Source organism: Sciurus vulgaris, assembly GCF_902686455.1.
Source record: "Sciurus vulgaris genome assembly, chromosome: 2".
In the NCBI taxonomy this organism is placed as follows: Eukaryota; Metazoa; Chordata; class Mammalia; order Rodentia; family Sciuridae; genus Sciurus; species Sciurus vulgaris.
This window is the reverse complement of record NC_136462.1, coordinates 49,449,790-49,470,411: the sequence shown is the minus strand read 5'-3', so window position 1 is coordinate 49,470,411 and position 20,622 is coordinate 49,449,790. Positions and strand designations below refer to the sequence as shown.

Sequence of the window (20,622 nt, the reverse complement as noted above, 5' to 3'; positions counted from 1 at the left end):
GAATATAGGGCCTGGGCATGCCAAATATGCACTTCACCACTAAGCTGCACTCTTGATTCCCTGTCAAAAATGTTTTATGCTGGGTGCTGTGGCACACACCTGTAATCCCAACAGCTCAGGAAAGCTGAGGTGGGAGGATTGTAAGTTTGAGGTCTGCCTCAGCAACTTAGCAAGACTAAGAAACTTAGTGAAAATAAAATAAAAATAAAAAGGGCTGGGAATGTATGGGAATATAACTCAGTGGTAAAGTACCCCTGGATTCAATTCCAAGGTTAAAAAAAAAAAGACTTTTATATACCTTCTGTTCCTTTATTTTCTATTTTAATTCTTCTCTTAATTGCCAGGATATCCTCATTAAGTAGGGTTTTTTTTTTTTTTTTTTTTTTTTTTTTTTTTTTTTTTTTTTGAGAGAGAGACTATCATGGTTACTGTGTTTCTTGATTTTTTTTTTTTTTTCCACATTTGGGAAAGTCTGTTTCATCTGTCTACTGAAACTTATTTGGATATGATAACGTTGGGTTATACTCCATTAGTCATTGTTTCACTGTCTTCTGCCATTGATTTCTAAGGTCAGTCTATACCCTGTAGACAATTTGATATTGTCTGAAAGTCTGAAGAATTCTTTCTTTGCTTTTGCACTTCACTAGATAGGCCAAGATATGTCACAGTATTGAATGTTTCATGGTGATGTTTTCTGAAACACAACATGTTCTTTAATTCTGAGGCTCACTTTTCTTTGTTTCAGGGATTGCATTAGTCTGTTTTCCATTATTATAACCAAATACCTGAAGTTGGGTAACTTTATAAAGGAAAGAGGTTCATTTAGTTCACAGTTCTGGAGGTTTAAGGGCATGGTGCTGGCAATGACTTAACTCTGGTGAAGACCTCATGGTAAATGGCATCATGATGGTAGTAGTACATGTGAAAAGGAGAGATCATATGTCAAAACAGGAAGCCAAAGGGGAAGAGAGGGATCAGGCTTGCTCTTTGAATAACAGCCTTCTTCTAAGAATTAACTCAGGAATGCCCATGAGAGTACCTTAATCCCTTAATCCCCTCTGAGGGCAGGGCTTTCAATGACCTCCCGTAAGACATTACCTGTTAAAGGTCCCACCATGTTATGGTTTGGATATGGGGTATCCCTTCAAAACTCCTGTGTAATGCAGGAATATTTGGAGATGAAATTATTGAATTGTGAGAGGTATAACCAAATCATTCCTTCCCAGTTTGAAGGGACTAACTCACTGGTAACTGTGAGCTAGAAGAAGTGGGTCACCAGGGTGTGCCTTGAATGGGTTCATCTTTCCTGTGGCCCTCTTCTCTCTCTCTGTTTCTTGATCACCGTGAGCAGAACAGTTTTCCTTCACCATGCCCTCCTGCCGTGATGTTCTGTTTCACTTTGGGTCCACAGCATTGTAGTTGACTGACCATGGACTAAACCTTTGAAACTGTGAGCTAAACTAAACGTTTTCTCCTCTAAGTTATTCTTGTCAGGTATTTTGGTCACAGTGATGAAAAGCTGACTAACATAGAAATTGATACCAGTAATTGGGGTGTTGCTGTGAGGTCATGTGGTACAGAAACCTTCGGAACTGGTTTGCAGGAGAAGTTTGGAAAAGTTTGGAGTTGCTAGCTGGAGAAGTCTTAGAATGTTGAAGCAGAGTTTGATGGCACTTCTGGTGGGAGCTCAGAAGACCAGAATGCCAACTGAAATGCAGACAGTAGAGATGGTGCTCATGAGGTTTCAGAGGGAACTGAGAATTCTATTAATTGAACTAGAGGTCATTCATGCTACATTCTGGCAAAGAATTTGTCTGTATTTTTCTCATGTCTTGACTTTTGTGTGAGACTGAATTTAAAAGTGACGTACTAATTTATCTGATGGAGGAAATATTGAGACAGTATAGCATTCAGGCAGTGGTATGGATTTTGCTGGCAACTTTTAGCCAGGTTTACTGTGAGAATTTGGAGTGAAAAACAGAGCTGAAGGACTTTTAAAATTTTCAGTTTGACCAAAAAACTGGGGTCAAAGAGGGTATTGTTGTTTAAGAGACTACTGCCACTGAAGAGATGCTAATACCTAGCATGCACGAGATCCTGAGTTCAATTTTCAGTACTGAAAAAATAAAGTATGAGAGAAGGAGAGATGTTAAGTACTCTGCACAGAGACAAAAGGAAAGATGACTTGAGGGCATCTAAGGAATTGGCAAGATCATACCCATTGCAGGTTCAAGGGAATAAAAGCAAAATTTCTTGAAAAGAGACTATGGGGGCACTCTGCTTGTACAGGGGGGCCTAGGAAATTGTTTCACTATGTTCAGCTGCCTAGGCACTCAGAGGCTACCATAACCGTTTCCAGAGGGCCCAGCTACTGCTTGAGCTGGCGGCAGATCTTAGCATTATCCATGTGGTGCTGCTTCTGCAATAATGCAGGATGCCTGAATTAAGGGATTATGGAGGCTTCCAGTGAAATTTCAAAGGAAGGCTGGGGAAGCCAGGGCAAGTGTAACAGGGTCAGAGCCCTGCAGATTGCCCCTGAAAGGGTGATGTGTAAAGCTGTAAAGGTGAAGCTGAAGCTGGAATAGAAACCCTAGAAATTAAGAGATGCCAGTAATGTGGACTACCTGCCAAGAAAAGCTGCTGGTTACAGAGAAAGTCAGGCTAAGCGAAAGGCCATGTGGGCTGCAACTGGCGAGGCCAAGGGGGCAGGCCTGCCCAAGTCTTTCGGAGAACAAGTCTCACTGCCGTGTACTCTAGTTGCTGTATACAGAGTTACGGGATCTATTCGTCAGACTGGGTTTCAATCTTGTTTTGGTCTCCCTTATTTCTATGACCCTATTCCTCCTTTTTGGAATGGGAATATTTATTCTGTGCCACTGTATGTTGGATATATATAACTTGCTTTTGATCTTTACAGGGACTTGCAGCCAAGAGTTTGAGACTCTGGACTTGGACTTTTTGGGCAATGCTGGAATTGTTAAGACTGGAGATTTCTGGAGATGAGCTAAATGCATTTTGCATTGTGAGATGGACTTGAACTTTTGGGGACCAGGGGTGGAATGTTATGGGTTAGATGTGAGCTCCTATGTTAATGCAAGAAAGTTTGGAGAAGTGAAATGATGGATTGTGAATTTTCGCTATACCCTAATCAGTCCATCCTAGTTTAAACGAACTGACTGGGTGGTAACTGTGGGCAGGTGGGAGCATGGCTAAAGGAGGAGTGTCACTAGAGGCTTACTCAGGAAGTGTTTCTTGTCTGTGGCTCCTACTCCTCTCCCTCTCTGCTTTTTGACTGGCATAGTTAAACATTTTTCTTCTTCCATGCCCTACCACCATGATGTTCTGTCTTACCTTTGATCCAGAGCAATGGAGTCAACTGAAGATGGACTGATCCTCTCAAACCATAAACCCAAATTAAACTTCTTTTTTTCCCTTCTATGTTGTTCTTGTCAGGTATTTTGGCCACGGTGATGAAAAGCTGATTAACACATACTACCTCTTAACATTGCTACACTGGAGACCAAGCTTCCAATATATCAACCCTTGGAGGACAAACCACATCCATACCATAGATGGAATATTCTCTTGAATATTTTTCTGTTTAACTTAGACTTTCAATTTCAGGGACACTATCTGTATTATAATAGATCATCTTTAGCCCCAGCTACCTACTTTCTTCCTACTGTAGGGGAGGAAAAATTATGTTTCTCTATTCTTCATAGTTCTTGGTTGGCTTATACCCCATAACAACAACAACAAACCCCCAAAAACCCAACAAACAAACAAACAAACAACAACAACAACAACAACAAAACACTAACAAAAGAAAACCAAATTTGCTAACATGTATACCTCATGTATACTTGGGAGGGACCCAGAGAAATAAATACATTTCAAAAGAAGGCTTTGACTTCAAGTCTAAATACCAACATCCACTGAAACAAAGAAAGGCATGGAGAAATTCAGTCATGGGCAGGTAGCCAGGAAAAGCCTGGTGAATAAGGGTAGGGTTGGTCATGCAGGTTTAAGTTGATGCCTTCTCTATTTATAAGAGTTTCTAGTGATTTTAGAATCATCCTTCTTTTCCTGGTAGAGAAAGAAGACACCCAAATAAAGGGAGGTTTCCATTATAAATATAGATTGAAATTTCCTTAACGAAAGAATAACTTCTACTCTCTTTTTAGAGCTACTACAGTCTTCACTATTGCTCAAAATAATCTGATCAAAATAATCTTTATACCCAAAACGCATATTACTACTACTATACTACTTTCTTCAATCTCTCAGTATTTTTTTAAATTTGATTTTACTGAGATCTTTAAGATCTTGTACTATAGTAGTAATTCAAATTTTAATTATTTATACTCTGTTCCTTCTCGATTTAAATTTATTTGTTATTTTGTAATTATATTATGTTGTTTTCATTTTCTTTCAGCTTTAAATTTTTATCATACATTTGATCTCTTGTTTTATTCATTTTTTTTAAACATTGTTCAATAACGGTATAAAGCATTTGTAAGAAATTTCATTGTTATTCTAAGTTGAGTCATGTTCATCATGTTTGTTCTTCCTTTGAATTTCAAAAAAAGCAAGTGTATTTGTAAAATTGCTTTGTGATTTTTTTCTCCCACTAGGCTGACATACTATTTAGATTTTCTACTCTCTATTCATTTTGGCTCTGGATTCTTGTTCTTCCAGAAGTATTGGTTTGTTTCTCTCTGTACCATAGTGTGAGAGTAAGAAATGTGTCCTCACATGATTCTGTTACCTGAGGTGATGGCAGGGGGTGGATGAGAGAGACATTAGCTGAGGAAATATGCTGCTGGTTAGAGGACTAGGTTCTGCTTTCCTGAAATTGTGTTAAATATCCTATACTGATTTCTCCCAGTTGGAGGCTGTATTCTACTCTTTTTTTTTTTTTTTTTGTTATTAAAAAGTTTATTTAACAAAAAGCTTAATATGAAAATGTACATGACCTGATTTTTATGTCATAGTTAAACAGGCCCTCTGGAAACGGGACACGGATTTCTGTTCTGAATAGTCATTACTTATACTCATTCCAAGGCTTCTAACATGATGATACTATTTCCTCGTATTGCCACCATTCCAGTATTGTTCTGTTGCCCACTAGTTGCCATCTCCACACATTCGTCTATCACAAGATTCATAAAGGGGTCAAATCCCCGCAATATTCCTTGGACATGTCTGCCACCATTTAATTTCAATGATAACTTCTTGTCCATAAATTTTTCAGCTCGGGAGGGTGAGCTTTGCTCATGCTGTCTACTCCGCAGGCTCAGAGATGCTTTGAAATTGTATTCTACTCTTAAAGCAGGGATTGGCGGGAGTTTAGGAATATTTAATGAAGGAGCCAAGGCGAGGCCGCCCGGAAACGTGCTGCTTTGGCATATTGATTATTTTGAGCTGAGGGCACCTGAGTAACAACAGATGCAGGAAGCACTCTTTGACTTGTCATTTTCTACCCAAGAACAGGCCATAGAATTTTTCGCAAGCCAGGAGCCCTCCTGGTACCAGGAAGAGAACTTCCTTGTCACCAGGAATCAATGCTACAATGGATCTGCACACATTTGCTAAAATAACCTTTATCTCCTGCTGCTTTTACTTCTCCCTCACAACTCATTTACTGCCTCTAGTCTAAACCCTTTCGTCTTGTCAGTTTTTCAAAAACTTATCATTTCTTTGTCTAAAAAGTACAAGAACCATCTGTCCTGGTCACTTCTTCATGTATTTGTTTTCTTATGCTTTCCATGCACATGTAAAAATTTCATGAAACTTTCATGCTTTTCTCCTGTTGTTTTATGTCAGTTTAATTCTTAGGACCAGATGGAGACCTTACAAGAGTAGAGGAGATGCTTTCCTCCCCAGCAGTTCTGGTGATGAGGAGGGAATTGCACTGCTTGCTCTGGGGCTCCTGCAACCGGGAGACCCTGTGACCTTCTGACATCAGCAGAAAGTTTGAGTTCTTACCTCATCTGTTTCCCAGATCTCTGCTTGCAGGGTCTGGCCAAATAGAACCACAAGAACCTCCTTCTCTTTTTTCCCATTCTAATTTTAGATTACCAGGAGGAAATCTTAATGTAAAGTAGTTCTTTAGGTAAAGCAACTCTGGCATTTTATTTTCAAGTGTTTGTTTTCTGCTTAATTCCTTTCTTCTAGATACAGCTGTTGTTTTCTTTCATCTGTCTTTTGTGTTATGTGGCATAAGGAGGAAAATTGTAGGGTGGAGCACAGGTACAGGTCTCATACCCTATTGCTTGAGCTGGCCTTGCAGATCAGTGAATTCTCATCAGTTTGGTGTCTGTTTAGACAGACTTTGCTGGGGGTCGCCGATAAAATCAAACCAGATGAGATGCTCCTTTCATCTGCGAAAGTTTAGCTTTGTGACCAATGAGAATACTCCCTCTGACCTCCTCTAGCTAGGGGGTACAATTGTCAGCTTCTGTCAGGTGGCCACCCAAAACCATCTGGGAACCCAAGGCAGCAGAGGATAAGCTGCATTTTTTGGATCATGGGACTACGCCTTCTGCACCCACTTTGGATGGAGATGCCTCTTACACTGTGGTAAAGATTTTTGTAAGCCTAGAGAGTTACCTCCCAGATTTATTTGTCTTTGAGTACACACCCTCCATAAGAACACGGTAAACTAGACTTTGGGGATGGTACCAGAAGATCTCAGAAATGACTATCTCCCAAATTAACAACTCTGTTATAACTCCAACAGAGACCATGTGGAATGTAGTCTTTGAATCTTCTGTTTAAAAGCCCCCTGTTCCTGCTGATGGGCAGAATCACAGCCTTTGGGACAGAAGCAATAAACTTTGTTTTTCCTTTTTCTCAAAAAAAAAAAAAAAAAAAAAAGAAAAGAAAAGAAAAGAAAATGAAAGTTATTTCCCAGTGTTTCCACAAAAAGTCCTATTGATTTTATCTACTATTGGAATAAATATACCCTTAGAGATTTTATTCACCGCTGGCCAGATGATGAATCCTTTGAATTGGCAAAACCACTTTTGAAAAAATTTTAGAGAGCTCTCATCCCCAAAATGGTCCTATTAGTGCCTGTGGATGGCCAGACTGAAGTGAGGATACACGAGTGCAATGGCAAGATTTAGGGTCTCCCTCAGCATGACTAAGAACGGAAGTCAGACTTAGAAGAAGAGCTGAAATCTGCACCCAGTACACATCTTCTTCTCTACCCACCCATACTCCCATTTATTCTCAATTCTCTGTCCCTGACTCTCAGGGCCCCTGGCTTAAGCACCCCCTCAAGATCTGGCTCCGTGTCCTCAGCAAGATTCTTTAATGCCTAAAACTCTTCCAGCTTCCCCAGAAAGATCCCTTACCCACCCAGCTAGTGCTTTAACTTTCATTTCCCTGCAAGATTTACAGAGACCCCTCTGGTCTGATCTCCAGGTTTCAGGTTTACAGGTTCCTTGTATAAATGCCATCAGTCCGAAAATAAATCTTGCTCAGTGTCCAGGAACAAATAGCCAGGCTTGCTTTGCTGTGCCTTCCCAGGCAGGGATCTTAAACTCCATCAACTCCAGACTTGCCTCTGTCGTGATATTCTGAATCCCCACTACAAGAATCCATGTCCCATACAGCAGCAGATCTTTTAAATTACAAAACCCACCCCCCCTTCATATCTTACTAGATTTAGAGAGGACTTAGAAAGATTGGTGACCATTCATGATCCCACTCACAGGGACTTTGGCACCTAAGGTGGGAAGAACATTATTAGACAAGCCAAAGGCCCTCTAGAGGATTTGGGGGCTGAGAAGATGATATCCCAAAGTATGGTACTTTGGTAAGCTTCAAATTGAAAGAGCTTAGAAATGCAGGGAGGCGCTTTCCCTGAAGTTACTGTACCTGACTATGGAAATTTCCTCCAGAAGGAATGCATTTGTCTTGAGCCCCCTCCCTCTAATCTTATCACACAGGGAAGAGCAATTCACAGAACAGGAGACTAAATGTCTTCACCTGTCTACGCTAATACACGACCTACTTCTGAGGACAATGATAGAAAGCCTTTGTTCATGGTACATTTTCTCCTCACACCTTTCCAATGGCCTGTATCTTCTTCCAGAGGCCACGGACCCCCATTACTTCCTGTTCCTGTCTCCCCCTAGAACCTCCGAGTCCCTACTTTCTATAGACCAGAATGCTATTTAAGTTTCAATCCTCAGACCCTGTCTGAGCCTCATATTTTGTGTGGTTCCTGTGCACATGCACATAATAAATTTGTATGTCTTTTCTCCTGCCAATCTATTTCAGTCTACTTTAGCAGACTCAATTTTTAAACTTTCCTTTTGCCTCTACAGGGGAAATTCTCTCCATAAAAAGAAAGAGGTGGCCAGAACTCCCAGACCCTCAAGCCAATGACCAGGAAATGGTTAGGCCAGAGAGTGATGCTCAGGGCCTGAAGGAGTGGTGGTGGAGGCCTTTACTCCAAGGTGAGTTGGTCTAAGATTGAGACGGACACTCGAATGGAAGGAGAACATCCTGAGGCCATGGTGAAGTGTTTTATACGACTTCTCAAAGGCTCACTGCATTAAGCCAGGAAGCTCCAAAACAAAAATCTTTTAATTTCGGCCTTGGTTAGATATCTTCTCCTTGATAAAAAGAGGCAATCCAAAATAGTGTGGTTGGTTTGGTGAGTCAGGCTTTGAGCATTAATATAGAAGCAGCTACGTAATTCTTTGAAAATAGCTTGCAGAAAATGAGAGGAAAAAGGAATGAAAATCAATAGCCCTTGCCTAGCAAATTGAGTATTTACAGAAAGAAATAGAGGTAGCTCAAAATTCTCTAATTTTTCTTGGCCTGTGAGACTCTAGGTATTCACAGATATGAAAATCCAGGACACTGGAAAAATCACTGTTTTGTATTTAAAAGAAAGGAAACTTAAACAATCAAACAACAATGTAAAACCGATCTCCCTGGACCCCAACAACCTCAGAAATGTCATTCTTCCCTTTGGTGGGACAATTCCCCATTAATCAATGAGGTCAGCTGATCCTCAGCCACACTTCAGAGTCCACCATTAAACTCAGAGGATTGGAAACTGGTTTTCTTAATTGATACTGATGTGACTTTCTCTATCATCCTCTTAGAGATTTATCTCTGCTTGTCACTTCTGATGCTGCTCAAGTTGTTGGGGTCTCTGAGCAACCTATTTCTGTCCACATCTCAAATCCTCTGGCCCTCTTAACATTCATCCAGCTTTTCTAGGTTCCGACTCCTCACCAGAAAACCTTTCAATAAAAAATTTTAATGCAAGTTTAATGTCAGCATACAATGTAATGAGAAAGGTGTTTCCCTTCCCTAAGAACAAACCTAAAACTTCTTACCTTCTCTAATGGAACTCATCTCATTTTAAAATCTGCTGAAGAGGAAGCAACCTTGAAAAAGGTTCCCATTAGTTTCTGGGTCCCACATGCACATGGGGTTGGATTGCTTCTCACTGCAGAGTCTATGCACATTGTCTGGAGAAGAAGAAACCTTTTCCATCAGTAGCCCAATACCCTCTCTGATGAGATGGAGCGAGGAACTCAGGGCATAACAGACTCTTTTATGGGTAGTGTGTTCTCATGTTTATTTCCTGACCCTGTAACACCCCAGTCTTGTCAGTAAGGAAAGCAGGGAAATTTATTTCAGATGGGAATCAAACCTATTAATTTGTACAAGATCTGAAGCATATAAACTGCTTTGTAATTCTTTGCCACTCTATAGTCCCTAATGCAGCTACAATTCTTACCTCAGTTCCTGCTGATACAGCCTGGTTTACGGTAATTGACAGCCTCCTAGCTTTCTTGTTGATTCCATTGTACCCTAGCTTGCATTTTCTGATTGCATTTACATTTAAAGGAGGACAATGTGGACTTGTATACCTCAAGGATACAGTGAGTCTCCCTTTAGTTTTCCAAGTCCTTAATGCCAGCTTAGACTCTGTTAGGCATTACCCAACTCCACTTTTGTTCAGTATGCTGATGACGTCTTCCTTTGTAACCAAACTAAACAGGGTGCTCTTGAAGACTCCTACTTTCACCTAGCTGAAAGTTTCCCTATTTAAATTTCAATTTTGTCAATCTCTTTCAAAAAACCAAAAACAAAAAATCTCCAAAAGACAACCACATCGATCTGGAGGGGAAGCTGGCTGTTGTTGCTAATGGAATTCTAATTCTGCTACCCTTTTAAATGTCTGTCTGCCCTCCTCCCAGAAACTATCTCAGAACTCATTCCATGGTCCTAGGAAGCCATGACTCTTTGCTCTTGGCTTTCCTAATTTCGACGAATCTTTTCACTTACCTATATTGTTATCAAAGTACTGGGATTTCTGTAGGTTTTCTAGGACAACATTTTGTGTCTCAGCTATGTCTTGTAGCATACTTCTTATGTAAGTTGAACCCAGTGGTAGCAGGCATGTCCCCAGGTAGTAGGGCTTTGCCACCCTAGTGAACAAAGTCAGTAGGTTCACATTGGACCTGCCAGTCACCTCTGTGTCCCTTGGGCTCTTTCTGCTCTCTTATAAGTTCCTAAGATGTAGTACCTCTACATGGCAACAGACCACCTCTGAACAGGCCCTATTAACCAATCCTTCCATCATCTTACATCATCGGAATAACTGAACTCTGGCTCCTCTACTACCTTTCCCTGATGATGGGGAATCTCACTTCTCTTCATGCAATTGCTTTGTAGTCAGAGAAATGGTTTTAAACCACAAGAAGAACTCTTTGATACCCCATTCGACCACCCAGACTTACCTCTATTTTGTGATGGCTCCTGTTGATGAAATTTCCAGAAAAACATAGTCACTGGATAGTTTTCCCACATATAACACTTGGGACACACTCTTCGCCCACTGTAGAGTCAGGTCGAGCTGCTGCATGTACAGCTTCTAGCAATGCTTGCACTCTGCAAAGGAAAGTGCTGCCATTTGCACTGACTCCAGATGAGACTTTGAAGTCTGCCACAGCGCTGTGCACAATCTAGAATTCCCTGAGTCTTGACTTCTGCCAGTGCTTTATTGCCAAGGGATGAACAATTGCTGCCTTATTATAGGTTGTTCACTAAAATTGGTATTGTTCATTGTTCATTCTGTACCAAGGAGACTGATACTATGTCTCTAGAGAATGACAGAACTGACATGGCTGCTAAATGCATAGCCCCCAAATGAACCCCTCTGTTCTTTTACCACCAACTTTATAAACCTCTCTGTTAATGGTTTGGAAGTGGTTTGTCCTTCAGGACTCACGGGTTGGAAGCTTGGTTGTTAGTGTGGCAATGTTAAGAGGTGATGGGACCTTTATGAATTGCAGCCTAGTGTGAGGTGATTAGGTAATTAGGGACATCATTCTTAAAAGAGTTAAGGTAGTTCCTGTGGGACTGGTTAGTTTTTGTGAGAAGGTTGTTATAAAACAGCGAGATTAGCCCCCTCCCTGTTCTCTGGCCCCTGTCTCACTATGTGATCTTTTCTTCTTGCATGCACTCTCACCATGATGCCATCCATTACATGACATAGCCATGGGGTACCTCACCTGCTGGTGCCATGCTCTTGAGTCCCCAGAATAATGAGCTAAATAAACTTTCTTTCTTGATACATTACCTAGTCTCAGGTATTTTGTTACAGGAATGGTAAATGAACTAATCCACTGCCCTTGACTCTATTGCCACAGCAGTGGTGAATAAATTAATTAAGACTCTCTTTCATTTCATCATTCCTTTATAGATTGGGTCAGACAAAGGAACTCATTTTATAGCAGAAATAAACCATTTGCTTGCAAAAACTTTGAGGGCACTCATTAAAATTTCATACTTTGTGCTAGTCCTAATCATTAGGGCAAGTTGGACATAAAAATTCAGAGATAGAAAGGACTTTAGGGGAAGAAGCATCAGAGGTATTGGGTTGTTCCCACTGTCCCAGTGAATGTGAGTTTGTGTGTAGTGCGGGGAGGGCCTCAGAAATGGAGGTGGCTTATGCCTGAGCAGGAGGATGGTGCTCTTCACCATAGTCTCTCAGATAAGATGGAAGAATTCTGCAGCTCCCTAAAACATATCTTCAAGCCCTCATCTGGAGGTGAGTGGAGACTGACTGGTCCATCTGAACTGTTCACTATTCATCCATTGGCAGAAAAATCCAGAACAAATGCTCATGAGATTAGTGTGGAGTCATCAAAGGGATCATGCATTGGCTACAGCAAAGGTAATTCTAAAGAACAGAGGATGGACATCAAAGAACACATTCTCAAAAATTAAATGATGCTTTATTTTAGATGGTAAAAGGTTATAAAAGCACTTTTTATGTATCGATTAATATTGTGGATTATTAAAGTATTGGTAGTATTAAAAAAGGACTTTAGTCAAATGTCTGTCAAGAAACTGGATCAAAATGGTCAGAAGCATTTCCTCTGGCCTGTATGAGGATCTAGAACACTCCAAAGAGAAGGATGGATTAATCCCTTCTGAAATAGCATTTTGTTGTCCAGTGCCTATGGTATCTCTAAACCTGTATCTTAGATTGAGTGAAAATTATGGGGACTTAAGTGAAGAAGTTGAGGCTATGATTACTTTATACAGGGACTGAGTAGTGTTCTTGGAGCCTACCTCAACAGATAAAAAGGTCACAGCCTCTGCCAACTGACAAGACTTGCCATTCCCTTTGACCAGGAGACTGATGTACATTAAATTTTTTACAAGAAATCACTTACTGTCACCTCCCTGGAAAGGACTTTATGAAGTGCTACTAACCACCCATGCTGCCATCAAAGTAAATGACAAATCCTCATGGATCCACATGAGTCATGCTAAGCCAAACCCAAGACAACTGGAAGACCATTCCTATGAGTGACCTTCGAGTAAGGATTCCCAAGGTCAGTTCTCAGTTCCTGGAAGCAGAAGACAGAATCATTGACTAAGAAACTTCACTTCCACCTATTTTCTCCCCAATTAGATTTCCCCTAATCTAAAAACAAACAAACAAAAATATCTTTTCTTTTTAATGAAGACTTCCTTTCTTTGGCTATTATAAAGGTTAACTGGAGATTGCTTGTCTCATTCTATCCTATTTTCCCTTTGATCATCCTCATTGAGCTTTCTCTCAAACTCTGACTTGCTCTTATTAACCCTCACTGTTTTCTGAACAGGTCAAGCAGAAACTCGACACCCTCTGAACACCAGTTTTCCAAATCCAGGACACATCAATTAATGAATCCAATTGCTGGTTATGGCAACATTTAAATTATGGGACAGAACCTGCACGAATTTTGTTCTTTCCAATGTAAGTACTGGTGGACCAAGTTTGAGAAATAGATGCATGACAAGATATGTCATCCATGACCAAGAAAACAATGTCACTCTGCTCCTTTTGGTGAGTTAATTTGATGTGAAAAAACCTTTATGGAAGCTCAAAGACTGGTCTTTGCTCAGTTAAGGGAATTTCCCCCTGTGTATTAAAGCAGGCATGGTGTCGAACCTTTCCTTAGTATATACCATGGCAAAATTGCAACCAGGTCTTGTGGTTTGATTCTACAAGTGGCGTCATCCATTTCTTCTAAAGGTCACTAGTGGTCCCAGCACTGACTCTTGTGGTACAAACACATGACAAATCACAGATGGTACAGCAGGCTCACGAGTCACCCCACGTAACCTGGAGTAGCCCACCTCCTCCACTCATTAGGCAACCAAAGAAGCTAGGGACTCAGGCAAGCTGCCGCCCCGTAGTTTGAAAACCCAAGAACCAAAAGGTCGGTAGTGCGTTCACATCTGGAGCTAAAGGCCTGAGAACCAGAGCGCTGAGGGCAGAAGGCCAGTGTCTCAGCTTGAGCCGCCAGCCAGAGTGAATTCTGCCCTCCTCCGCCTTTAGGCTCCATTCTGGTGCTCAGTGACAGGATAATTCCACTCACATCTTAATAGCGCAAACAGGACTATCCCCTATACTCAGACTGTCAATTCAAATGCGAACCTCTTTCAGAAACACCTTCAAGGCACACTCAAAAGTAATGTTTAAACAGAAAACAGCCTCCTATGACCCACTCAAGGCGACACATAAAAGTAACTGTCAGAAGTTCCGATGAAACCTTTCTTTGTATCTATGAAGAGGCAAGATGAAGGTAGGCCTATGGGGTGATCAAGCAGTTAAGAGAACCATAGTGGATGGATAGAAATTTCCTGAAGATTAAAGTTTAATTCTCAAACCAGAGGGAAACCTGATTACAATACTTGCTCCTAACCCTATCTTACACAAACCCTTTGATTGAATTTGGAGAAACAAAAAAGAGCTTACAAAGAGGGTAGCAGCGGAAACCTGAGTTTCTAACTCACTGAATGACAGAATTCCTACTTAAAAGATATTATCCTCTGGATAAAGAAGATATGCACAGTGAAATATTATATATTCAGTGGTTACCAGAGACTAGAAAGGGTGGGAGGAGGGGGACGTGGACGATGGTTGATATGTATGTGGGTGCAGTTGGATAGGAGGAATGACTTCGAATATTCTTTAGTACAGTAGGGTAACTATAATTGACAACAATTAATTGTAGATCTCAAAGTAGCTTCAGAGAGGACTACATTTTTGAGAGGATGGATTTGCCAGTCGTCCTGATCTGATCACTGCACATTGCAGACATGTATTAAAATATCAAACTATATCTCATAAGTAGGTGAAATTATTATGTGTCAGTTAAAAAGGAAGATATTATTCTAAAGAAATGAACTTAAAATAACAAAAATGAAAATTTATTCGTAACAGATCTTTGTAATTAATGTTACTCAGCATCCAAACACTTTTCTTATTTCGGGGAAAACAAGATAATGACAGGGAAGTCCTCCACTATGGAGGCCAACAGGGCAGGTAGCCCCCGGGAGTGGGATCAAGAATGGGACCTGTGCACAATCAGATGCTGCCACCTGTGACTTTATACCCAGTGGTTGTGATAACAAGGCCCAGGTCCATCAGGGATGCTGCAGAGTGCCTCTGTAGGGAGGAGTGTGGAAGGCAGAGGAACACGTCTCTTGACAGTAGAATACAGACCTGGGGCAGGAGGTATCCTTTGGTGGTGGTGCCAGGCTTGTGGTGGTGAGTGGTGAGTATCCTGCTGGCAGCTGGCACCTCCTGAGCAGCCTGGTACTCTGCTGACAGGTTGTCTGAGTTTTGCCTGCCTTTGGTCCTCTCTGACGCATATCCACCTTTCTTTGATTGTAGGAGCCATTAGTGGATTCTGTTTCTGCTCAAGTTGATTGCAGTTTTGATTTCTATTATTTAAATTAAGAACTTTTGCAAGTACAACACATTTCTGGGTTCAGGATCCAGAATCTACAGAGTCTGAATGGAATAATTCCTGGACTTCAACCAGATAGGAAGCACTTTCTCTTTGGGGGCCTTTATTCACCGAGCGCAGGTGTCTTCTTCCCCAAGTGTTCATAAAATAGCCTTTTGCATCAGAGGAGAAATACAAGTTCTTCATGTACTGAAACACTTCAAAGGCATACTGTTGCATACTATCATGATCTTATCTACACTGGCATTTTAGTTTGAGCTTAAGACAGTTAAAAGCGAATTGCTTTGCCTTCTGGTTTTTAATGTGTTCAAACGGGTAATAAGACCAAACCCTGTTTTTTCCTTGCAATTTCATAAAAGGTTCAAGGTACTTCTATCCCAGAGTATTTCTGAGGATGATGTGTGATTACTTTGAATTAACTGTTTCAAGTAAGAAATAGTAAACTTACCTTATATGTGCATATATTATTTGCACATTTCTTCCACCTTCTATGTGGCATTTAAGAAATGAAATAATTGAGGCTATTTTGATGTGTGAGAAAATCAAAATCTCTGAAGGTAATTAAACTCTTTTGCTGCAACTCCAGTGTCCACTAGCGTGAAGAATTGAGAGGATCTGTGAGGAAATGGAGGCCTCTGTACCTTTAACTCTTTAGCAGAGCACAAAGGACCAAGGCATCTCCCTGGGAAATCCAATCTGGGGATTCAGTACTGGAAGGATTTAGAGTCCAACAAGAGCTTCATTCAGGCTAATGAGGGTTGGTACAAGTAACACTGATGTGAGGATCTTTCTGACTACTAAGCATGCATATTAACCAGCTTTAACATTTGTTCCTTGTTTTTGCAGAAATAGCAAGTGATCTGGGTCAAGCCATTCTCCCTTCTCCTTGTGACACATATTTCTGTAGTCTTATTGAGGGTAGAAGAGCAATCTGTACGAATAGACCAGGCTGTGGGTTCCGAGTGTGGGGGTTGGGAGGCAGAGGGGAGGGGGGCAGGCTTGGTAAATTGAGTTTCTCCAGCATCAAGAACAGTCGCAAGCACAAAGTAAATAACTGTTGGATTGAACTGAACCAAAAGAATGAACTAACTGACCCATAATATCACAACTACATACAAAAAGGGAACATGTGCTAAACAAATCAATAGATAAAACAGATTTTGGGGGCAGAAAGAAGTTGAGAATGTATTTTTCCTTGATCTTCATATTATCATTTGAATCATTATATAATTTGTTAAGAATTCAGGGAATAGAAGGCCAGTTTAAAGAAGCCAATAAAAGGACATTAAAAAAAAAAAAAAAGAAAAAACCAACTCTTCCTATCAGACTATGTTTGTTGCTTAGGAAAAATGAATTTTCAACAATTCCCAAATCAAAGAACACAATATAAGTAAATCTGTCATTGTGTTTATGTAAAGAAAGAGGTAAGAATTTTATTTAATTCCTTCTCACTTAAGTTTAATTTTCTTTCTTTTAAAAATTCTTCATATGGGGGAAAATAGAAATAGCATATTAAATTTTTATTTACTTATACAGTTTCCAAATGCTCCATTAGGCACACACTGGTATTTCTGCATGTAATACAGAAAAAAGAAGGAATGCAGATGATTTTTTTATAAATGTTTTTTGTTTTTAATATTTTTTTAGTTGTCAATGGACCCTTATTTTGTTTTTATTTATTTATGTGTGGTACTGAGAACCGAACCCAGGGCCTCACATTCTAGGCAGGTGCTCTACCACTAGCCAAAACCTTAGCCAGATAATTTTTTTAAACATAAAATAATTGAAATTTTCTTATTAAAATTAGAAAATTAGAAAAATTTTGTATTAAAAAATTAGAGAACAGCCTGGGGGTGCAATTCAGTGGCAGAGTGTGAGGACCTGGATTTGATTTATTTGCTAAAGCAAACAAACAAATTTAAAAAAACCCAGGAAAATAGTACTGATAATAAATAAACCCCACAAATTGATAGTTAACATTTTTAAAAACATTTTATTTTTGGTTGTGCTGGGGATCAAACCCAGGGCCTTGAGCATTCTAGGCAACTTTGCTGTTGCTGAGCTTATACTCCCAGCCCCTACATAACCTTTTTAGAGGGAGAAAACAAACATTCTAAAAATTGGGGATGGAAATGGATTAATAACCACAGGCATAAGGAAATTAAAAGATTTCTTAAAAACTCTTTTTTATTAGCTTTATGCAAAAAGCCCCTTTAAAATTCATAAATGGATGATTTTCTAGTAAGCATTGTCAATACTATCCTCAGAAGAGACAAAACATAGTCATTATTTTGAGAGAAACATAGAAGGTTATCAATCTTCCTACCAAAAAAAACCCCAAACAAATAATGTCCTGATCACAGATGACTTTTCTAGAAAATTCTACCCACATTTAGATAATAGACGAAACAAAGTGTTTTAGAATACGCCTAAAAGAAAAAAGGCCCCCAGACTCTCATTATGAAACCAGCCTATACCTGACACCAAAACTTAATAAGGTAAATATCTAGGGGAGGAAAAAAAAATGTTTCACTTTATCCTTTAAGGTTTCATAGTTGAGTTAAACTGAATAGATAGATACACTGTGAGATAAACTATAAATAGATTAATAAGAGAAAAGGCATACACGTTATTGTGTTAATAGTTTTATGGTTATGGGGGCTTCACAGAAAAGAGGTGAAAACCCAAAGAAGCAGTTAGACCCAGGAGCTTATATACCATCTTAACAAAGGGTGATACATTGTGATGTGACTGGACAAAGTTAAGGGAGGTTTGCCTACTAGAGGTGTTACATGGTGGGAAATTGACTAGGAGATACATGGGGGAACTAAATGGAAGAAAATGTTTATTTAGTAAGGTCTGTTTTATGCAGATTCATTCCAGGCTGACTTTCTTCCTCTGGTGTTAAGAGTTGCTCTCTTCTTTTTGGTACAGGAGAGAGGCATACCTTTACTTGGGAAATTTATGTCACCTCTGCAAAGAAAATGGATGCCCTGCAAAAAGTGATCATTGATTATTCAATAAAAAAATGGTTGGAGAGTTAACTGAGTGGCCATCTTATAAAAAGAGGTTGTGTCGCCTTCCTTCACTCTGTGTACCAAGACAAATTTGAGATAGGTCAATAGATTTAAATGTAAATGATCTAATTTAAAAAGTACTAGACAAAAAACAGTGAAATTTTTAGAAGCAATTACATAAGAAGTTCTTTGGAGAAAGATTTTAGGAAGCTCTTTGGAGGAAATAAGTATTTTAAAAAAAATCTCTAGAGCTGGGTATTATGGTGCTTACCTGTAATCCCAGTGGCTTGGGAGGCTAAGGCAGGAGGATTACAAGTTTGAGGCCAGCCAGCCAGATTCTGTCTCAAAATAAAAAATAAAAAGGACTGGGGATGTAGCTACAAAAACCAAAAACATCTCCAGGTTAACTAAGAAATCTTAAGAAACCTGATTTACTGACCCAGATTTGAAGACTGGGTTAGCTTAACCCTCTGGAGGTTTACTTTTAGAAGGAGTGGATAATTCTAAATACTCCCCCTTAAGGCTGTTAAACAGTGTGCCTGCTTAATGCTGTTGGTAGACAAGGGTACTTGTCTCTTTCACAATCTCATGGTGTAGTTCTTGAGTGTAGGGAGGTATAACCCTGATATCACTTAGATTACTGTCTCCTTCGAAATTCAAAGGAAATTAACTTAAGCTCTTGTGTCTCTAGGGAAACATGGGTGATTTATGCATTTTGAGATTTTGAAGAGTTTCATTATTTGGGTTTCACATAATCATGTGTAACATGGTGATTGTTCCAAATTGGTATATGCAGAACTGCCTTATCTTTTTTTTTATTCTGTACTTTTTATCTGCACATTATTCCACTAAGTAAAGGAACCATTATTTATTTAATCCAAATCAACAGACATTTACATTGTTTTTAATCTTTTGCTGTTACCAACAATTCTGCAATAAAAATGGGCAGGTCATTTTACCTGGGGTAAGACTATTTGAGGATAAATTTATAGAAGCAGAACTGGTTAAAGGGTATGGGCATTTTCAATTTTGGTAGATATTGGCAAATTACTTTCCAAAGAGGTTGTACCTATTTGTGTTTCCACTAGCAAATGTTTGGGAATGACTCTTTCCTCATATCTTCAACTGAGCATGTTATTAAATTTTTTGAACTTTATTGATCTTAAAGGAGAAAGTGGAATCTAATGTACTTTATAAAATTTTCTGAATGATTTGACATGTCATATTTATCATATCCTAAAATTTCTATGCATTCAATATATTTCTGGGCTTCCTAGTCTATTCCATTGGTCTCTCATCTCTTCATGTTATTACTATAGTATTTTGATCACAGTAGCATTATACTCTTAGTCTATAGTGGGGCTGATCATCCTCATTACTTTTTTCTCCTTAGACCATTACTCACTTGCTGAAACTTATCATTGAAGATTTACCATTCCTTGTCTACATCTTTAAAAATTTTTTTTTTTTTTTTTTTTTTTAGTTGTTGATGGACATTACACATGCCTTACACATGCCAGGCAAGCACTCAACCCCTGAGCCACAACCCCAGCCCTTGTCCATATCTTTTGAGTCATGTTTTCCTTGTGCTTGACAATAATGATATTTTGTATAAAATGTTATCTTAATTCTTCATAGCAACTTTGGGAACTAAGCAGGGCAGATATGAACTAGGGATTAGCTCAAGACTAAATATGCTACAAAGTCCAATTAGGAAAGTTTTAGGCCTACTATTTAGCAACATCTTGACAACAGATTTTATGCAAATCAAGAAAAAAATTCTTCCACCAAGAGTTAAATTTTCCTACTGAAAAAAGCTAGCAATATTGAAGCACACTTCTGCGGTGTATTTCTTGTGTGACGATCTGTGGCCAAGCACTATGGAATGCATCCCAGTCATGGAGTAACAATCCCAAAAGAATTTTGCAATCAGAATTGGCTTGAATGTTACACAAGGACACCCAGGATCTTGGCCCATTTCCCAGATTTTCTCTTTTTTGGTTTTGTGGCAAGTTTAGTCATGCCTGGGATTTTGCTGAATATGGCATTTGGATCAGTGGCTTCCTGAATGTGACATTGGGATCAATGGTCTTGGTCTCCTCGGAGTTTTGATTTTGGACTATACTCTTTAGACACATGGAAGCTGTAAGTAAGTTTTCTACTGAACTGGTGCTCAGAAAGTCTTGGCACAAGTGTGCAAACAGGAAGATAAGTATGTGAATTGATTATGGAAGGCAAAGATCTTAAGATAATGTTCTCCTGTGAGATGATGTTTGCTGCATACCTGGGCACGCTGGAGTTCCAGCCAGAGG

The 20,622-nt window shown here is 39.5% G+C and overlaps 1 pseudogene across 1 annotated transcript; it reads right to left on the bottom strand.

Annotated features, from left to right (window-relative positions):
• Positions 1-4,934: 4,934 nt before the first annotated feature.
• LOC306652931 (small nuclear ribonucleoprotein G-like) lies at positions 4,935-5,278 on the bottom strand (annotated as a pseudogene). Its single transcript has one exon. The product of its transcript is annotated as a small nuclear ribonucleoprotein G-like (transcript).
• Between the last annotated feature and the right edge of the window lie 15,344 nt (positions 5,279-20,622).